The sequence below is a fragment of the Mixophyes fleayi genome, chromosome 1 (assembly GCF_038048845.1).
Source record: "Mixophyes fleayi isolate aMixFle1 chromosome 1, aMixFle1.hap1, whole genome shotgun sequence".
NCBI classification, from domain to species: Eukaryota; Metazoa; Chordata; class Amphibia; order Anura; family Limnodynastidae; genus Mixophyes; species Mixophyes fleayi.
Genome location: NC_134402.1, coordinates 357032530 through 357039355, shown reverse-complemented (window position 1 = coordinate 357039355; position 6826 = coordinate 357032530).

The following is a 6826-nucleotide window of genomic DNA, read 5'->3' as shown; positions in this document are numbered from 1 at the left end:
AAATCTTATATTGGTTTTCCAATTTATTATGGGATCAGGTGTAAGTGGCCACGTCTGCTTTCAGCTACTGGATAGGTCCAACAATGTCTTGTAAATCCCTCTCGAAAGTCTCTGTGAAACAAGGTTTATGAGTAAATTTATCTCCTATAATTATTTTATAGATGGTGTGTTTAGACGTATCCGCAAGGGTACAAAAGGTTTCAAGGGCTGTGAGTTGGCTCTTAATCCCAGGTAGCACGCTTTTTTTTTTTTTTTTTTTTTTTTAAGATGAAAGAATGGAGTTGTAAGTATCGCTAGTACTCACTTGGAGGAGAGAGAGGACTTGGACTAGAGTGCAGAAAACTTGCAGATTTTGCAATATTTGACCAGATTACCTAACCTTTAGATGCCTCCATTGACCCATGTAGAGAACTGTCTGGACTGGAGCCCCAGAGGAAAATCTGGGTTGTCTAAGAAAGGGGTCAATGGGGAGAGGATAGTGGAAATATTTTTGCTTGTCCTTATTCCCAACCAACAAACTAGCGTGGGACCAATAGTATAATGGTCCATTTTTGACAGGTTCAGGAGCCATGGTACTAAATTTATTGAGGTGTGCAACCCATGGCCCTCTATGAAGATCCACTGGTTGCTCTTCGCCAATCTAGTCCACTCCAGAAGTCTGGTGAGCATAGATGCCTGGTAATAGCACTAAAAAAGAGGTAGTTTTAGACCTCCTTGATGCCTACGGCTATAGAGGATATCATGGAGGGGGGGAGTGGTAAATTTAAAATGTGGGGGTGGATTTATAGTTGAGTTAGGACATGTCCTAGATCAACTGTAAATTTCAGTGTAAACATAAAGCTATCAAGTATTTGTGTGCTACATAAAAAACAGCCAGTATTTAACTTTTGTGCAAAATAACTGATCACTTGCACTGTAACATGGTTTTATCCAGGAGACAACTTGCTCATATTTTTTTTTTTTTTTACTTATTTTCTTTTATGAATCCGTCCCAAAGTCCCTAATCATGCACTGTAAATGGACACTTTTATTGGGGCCGTTTGGATGTTCATTTTAATAAGTCACAAGTATGTAAACGAAAATAGTGTAGTGGTTCAGTATGACAGGAAGCCATAAATACACTTTTTAACCTGCTTCTGTTCTTGGAAGAGAGCAACATATTTGCATATGTTAAAGTTTAACTCCTGGGTCTTTGACCCACCGATAATTTAACTCCTGCATAACGGCTGAATTAGTGACAACTTTCATTCTGTTGGATAGAAGATGCTGGTCAGTAGTTATGAATAGCAGGGTTTAGGGAATGTATCCTATTGTATAGTTGTGTACTGGGAAGAATATGATGTCTGTTATTATAACAGAGGCATACATATTTCTATCCCATCCACCATGACCCTATTTACCCAAAATACAATGTTTTATTACAATGTTTAACGCCAGCCATTTAAAGCTGGGCAAGAATAATATCTTTGCAGTTTGTTCAGATGAATGTTGCATAACTGCAGTCCATTTAATGTGTTGGGTTTGGTAGTTTACCCAATGTGTGTTTTGTAGTACAACAATAGCAATGCAGAGAAAAAGCCAATGTGAACACTCTCTAATAGATTTGTGTGCTCAAAAACACAAAACCTCTACATTAGGTCATAACATATCACATTTTAGGGTTCGTACACCCAGGCATTAATATTACACATTCAATGCACAAACTTGATAAATGCTCTTTATCTCTGATGAATAATGTAACATTTAACGCCAAATACATTTTCTGACAAGCATTGACACCTGATAAAATGGTGTACTATGGGAACTATCATTAACTACATAGCATACTATGCTGCAGAAAGGATTTGAGAACATGCTTTTAACTTCTTAAAGTAAGAATAAGTACAAGGTTTTGTGTATTATTTTAATAGGCTTTGTTTTTCAATGCGCTTGTCTATGGACCCTTTGGGATTCTTGAAGAAGTGTTCCACCTACATTTTTATTTCTCTTACATACTGTAGAGAACACTGGATTATAGAAGCTCAGCACTTTAAATTTTGCTTTAAAATATCCAAACTCCTCCTCTATACTCTCGTATCCTATCTGGACCTTAAGTGTTTTGTTTTTTATTGTTTTGGTTTTTTCTTCAAAGTATCTGCCAGAGTTAATTGATATTCTCTGGCTGCCCTAGGCAGGCATTTTAAATATTGAAATTATTTTTGTTTATGTTACTATAACACACTGCCACCATGGACAGTGATTGGGATCCCTGTGCTATAGGGCCCCAGGACTGGCATTGGAGACATGTGTGCAAGGTAAGGGGAGAGTGATTCCCAGTCATAGTCAGCCCCCTGCTGCCTGGGCCTACATGGGAGAAGTTGGGACAATGTCCCCAATGCAAAGACTTCACTCAACCTGAATGGAGGTTTCTGGTCTCTTGCAGGTTGTAGTCCATTTACCAGTTAATTATATGTGTGTAAGTATTCTGTTGTTGCTATTTTGTGTGAGATTTGAAAAAAAGCAAAACATTGGTTTCCTATAGTGGCACCTGTATAGTTGGTGGTATTGCTATAGTATGGGGTGGCGTGGTGGTGGCAATGTTGTAGTGTTTGGGGCTTAGTATTGCTAATAAGTAGGAGAGGGTATTGCTGTAGTGTGTGTGATGGGTTATTTATTGCTGTAATTTGGGTACTAATAATGTATTGTCATGGTATTTATTGATGTAATGGGACTGCTAACAATGTAATGTTTAGGGTTAAACATTACATTACACTTATACTACATCATGTTGTACTGCGTCAGTGTTCAACACTATAGTGCATGGAGCCCACAACACGTGGGCCTGTATGCTTTAAATGGCAGGGCTGATTTTGAGTCCCAGTGCGGCCCTGCATATACAACATCCATACATCCTCTGCCCCTGTTTTGTTTGTTAACTTGTTGCAAATATAGATTACAGTAGTTCAGGGTACGGGTTACACTGCAGTTCATAGAATACTTAGTGCTATAAGGAATACAAAGAGAACTGCTGATTTCATTGCCAGGGAGCAGTCAAGTTGTAGGACTGCTGAGGATTTATTATATCAATTTGAGGTATATTGGCAGCAGGTGGTTCTAATGCCCCTATTTTGTGATATTTAGGACTATTAGATACTATAGATATTTAAATATTTGTTTATTCAAGGTCATAGGCAAGATAACAAAATAATGTTACAACAAGTAAACAGCTGCGAAGGCAGTAGGAGCAACATGTACTGAATTTTCAAGTGTGAGAAGAGGTTAAACAAATTGAATAGACCATAGTTTTTAAAGGTATTAATGAGAGGAGATGAAAAAGTAAAAAAGCTGAAAGAAAAAGAGAATTAGGGGAGAGAAAGAGATGAGAAAGAATAGGAGGATAGTAGGCAGCATAGCTTAGATTGTGTAGGGAGGGTAAAAGGAAGGGGCGGGATGTTAGGTATATTCAGAGGACAATAGCACACATCTTGTTAGAGGAAGGGAGAACGGTATTGAAAGGACAACCAAAGGTCCCATATTTTATTGAAAAATTTGGAGGAATCAATGATGCGCATCATAAATTCCATACGGTGGACATGCCCAGTGCAGCTGATGAGAGCCGGGAGGGAGGGGGGCACAGTTCGTTTCCAATCCATGGTCATTTGGCAGGTGGCAGCTGAGATTAGGGGACGTGCATGTTTCTATTGGTGACGAGTCACAGCGGGAAATCCGAGGGGCAAGAAAGAAAATTTAGGATTGAACGGGACCTCAATTTGGATCAGGTATTGAATTAGGTTCTTAACTTCGAGCCAGAATTGCGCAGTCACAGCACCTCAATAGGGGTGAGCGGTTGCGCAGTGAGGCGCAATTTGACAGAAGTATGGAAATAGCGTATCTAGAGATACTGGTTAAAGGATTTAGTTGAGATACCTAGGACCAATTGAATGCCAGTGAATTGTGGGAAGAGGGTGGCACGTGATAAATCCCTTAGGTAGCAGCCACCCCAAATGTGCCAGACAGAAACCACTGAGGGTAGTGAATCCGGCAGGAATTCTAGAGAATTGAACGGGGGAATGACTGGCACGGGGTGCTTAGAGATATTATATCGTCTAGATGAGGAGTCCTACATTGTAAGGATTGGGCGATCGTTGGATAGGTCGATATTAGACATTATGGGGCATATTCAATTAGCTTTTGGATTCGCGGTAACGCGCCAGAACAGCCGCAAAACATAATACACGGTACCGCAATAACGTTAATGCGGTACCGTAATACCCGCAAGAACGTGCACTTTTCGCAGCAACGCGCGTTACCGCAAATCCAAAAGCTAATTGAATATGCCCCTATGTATCTTGTTGCTGCTCTCCCAAGTGCCCACAAATTTCTTTTAATTTTAAACTTCACCATCTTCACTTTTACCTGACACCATCTACCGTATTTTCAGATGCAACGCACAGTGTCATCTGTACATCTTGTAGGACAGATTCTCTGCAATTCAGCAATGTGTGGGGAATTCAAATATTAGGCAGTAAAACACCCTACTGCGCTACACGTTAGAGAGACAGGAGTAAATGTATTAAAAATTGCAGAAGAGATTATTTTCCTAATTAATACATGCTACTTGGCAAATATGTATATGTGATTTTCAATACTTTTCCTACAGAGCCACAAATGTGATTATAGTGGCTATATTTATGCAGTCAAATGGCTACTGCTTAAACTTACATAAAGCAGGTGGGTAAGTGAGTCTCATAATTAGATGTACCTGTGGCACACACCAATACTGTACAACAAAGTTTTTTTTCTGCATCAATATATTTTAGACTTTGGTAGAAATTAAAGTGTTGATTTTTATATAAATGATTACTTCAAATGGGCTTTAACCTTTCTTAAAATGTAACCATCAGCTTCTCTCATTGGAAACAGGTGGAAAGGGTGCAAGGGGGTTACTTAGGATGAAGATATAGATTGTAAGCTTGCGAGCAGGGTTCTCTTACCTCTCTGTCTGTATGTATTACCCAGTATTGTCTTATCAATGTTTGTTCCCAATTGTAAAGCGCTACGGAATTTGCTGGCGCTATATAAATAAATGATGATATGGGCATATGGGGAGCGTGGTCAGACAAAGGAAAAAGATATGGTATGGAGAAGGGATACACAAAGAAGAGGTGAAGAAACACAAGAGACATTATGGAACGTTTAAGGGGTAGCCTTGCATCAGTGTTGAAATGCATTTAAAATTAATTTCACACTACCTAAATCCCTAAAGATTCTGGAGACCGCCTAAGCCCAATCACTTCACTTCCTACCAGCACTTTACAACCATGGCAGTGGTCGAAGTGGGAATTTACAATGTACTCAAAGAAATAGATTTTACAGTGACAAGGCCAGATAAGCAAGAGGCTGACTAGGCTGCAGCCCTAGGGTGTGAGGCTTTTGGGGTGGTGCAAAAAATTTTGGTGGTGAAAAATTGTGGACCAGAGCTATAAAAACGGAAATTAATTTTAAACTATAAGAAAATAGTTGTTCTCTACCATGGAAATACATTAAGATTATAACCATACTACGTATTTCTTTCATGTCTTTTTACTTTAAAGGATGAAGACAATGAGCATGAGGATAAGTGAGTAGGAGAGACAAGGATGGCAACAGGCGCAGGTGTGACAACCCCCTCCCCAGTCACATCTTCAGCAGCTCTCGTTCATGCCTCCGTTCTACTACACAGTTCTCATTTTAATGTACAGAAAATGTCAAAGATTGCCGTGATCCTTTTACAAGTGGAGCAGAGTTTCGAAAAAACACCAGAACATAAACATTGGTAGGGGGAATGTGAAGGAAGCTGGATTTTAAATTAAGGACAAGTTCATTTTAGCCTATGGCCTATTATCCTGTCATGGAAGGTGAAGGGGCACTATGAGCAAATTAGCCCAAGGTGGCCTGAACCCTTAATCAGGCCCTGTACAGCAAGTAAAAATTATCTTCTTTATTAGTTACTAGCAAGAGCAGAGACATTATAATCAGACACCATAAACTCCCGTTTCCACTTACCTTGAGAAAGCAGGGAAGGATGACAGACATTGGTCTGCTATTGTTGCGAGCAGAAGATATGATGGGTCTGAGTCATTAAGGAGAGCAAAGCATAAAAAGGGGTAACTTTGCACCTGGGCAAACCCATGTTGCATTGGAGGGGGAGGTAAATTTAAAATATGGGGACAGATTTGTAGTTGGGATAGGACATGTCCTAGACCAACTTTAAATTTCAGTGTAACAATAAAGCTATCCTCCTCACTGGCCTCCCCCACTCTCATCTCGCTCCCCTTCTATCTGTTCTTAACGCTGCTGCTAGACTTATTTTCCTTTCTCGCCGCTCCTCTTCTGTCTCCCCCCTCTACCTAGCCCTTCACTGGCTCCCATTCCCCTTCAGAATCCTCTTTAAACTCCTCACACTCACATACAAGGCCCTCACCAACTCCACTGCGCCCTACATCTCTATCCTCTCTATTCACACTCCATCCCACCCTCTCCGTTCTGCCTCTGACCGTCGCCTCTCTTCCCCCCTTATTACCTCCTCCCACGCGCTCCTTCCCCCGTCCCCTCTGGTGGTCTCCCTGTCTCCCACGCCCTCCTTCTTGGGCTCCGTTGTTTGCGGATCCTCCCTCCCCCTTCCCCTGCCCTCTCTAGCTGTGCATTGAGCTTACTGAGTTACTGTGCTTACTGTTTACTGTACTGTCTCACCTTGTACTGTAACTCGTTTGTCCCTGTACGGCGCTACGGACACCTTGTGGCGCCCTATAAATAAAAATTAATAATAATAATATCAAGTATATGTGTGCTAGATGAAAAACAGCCA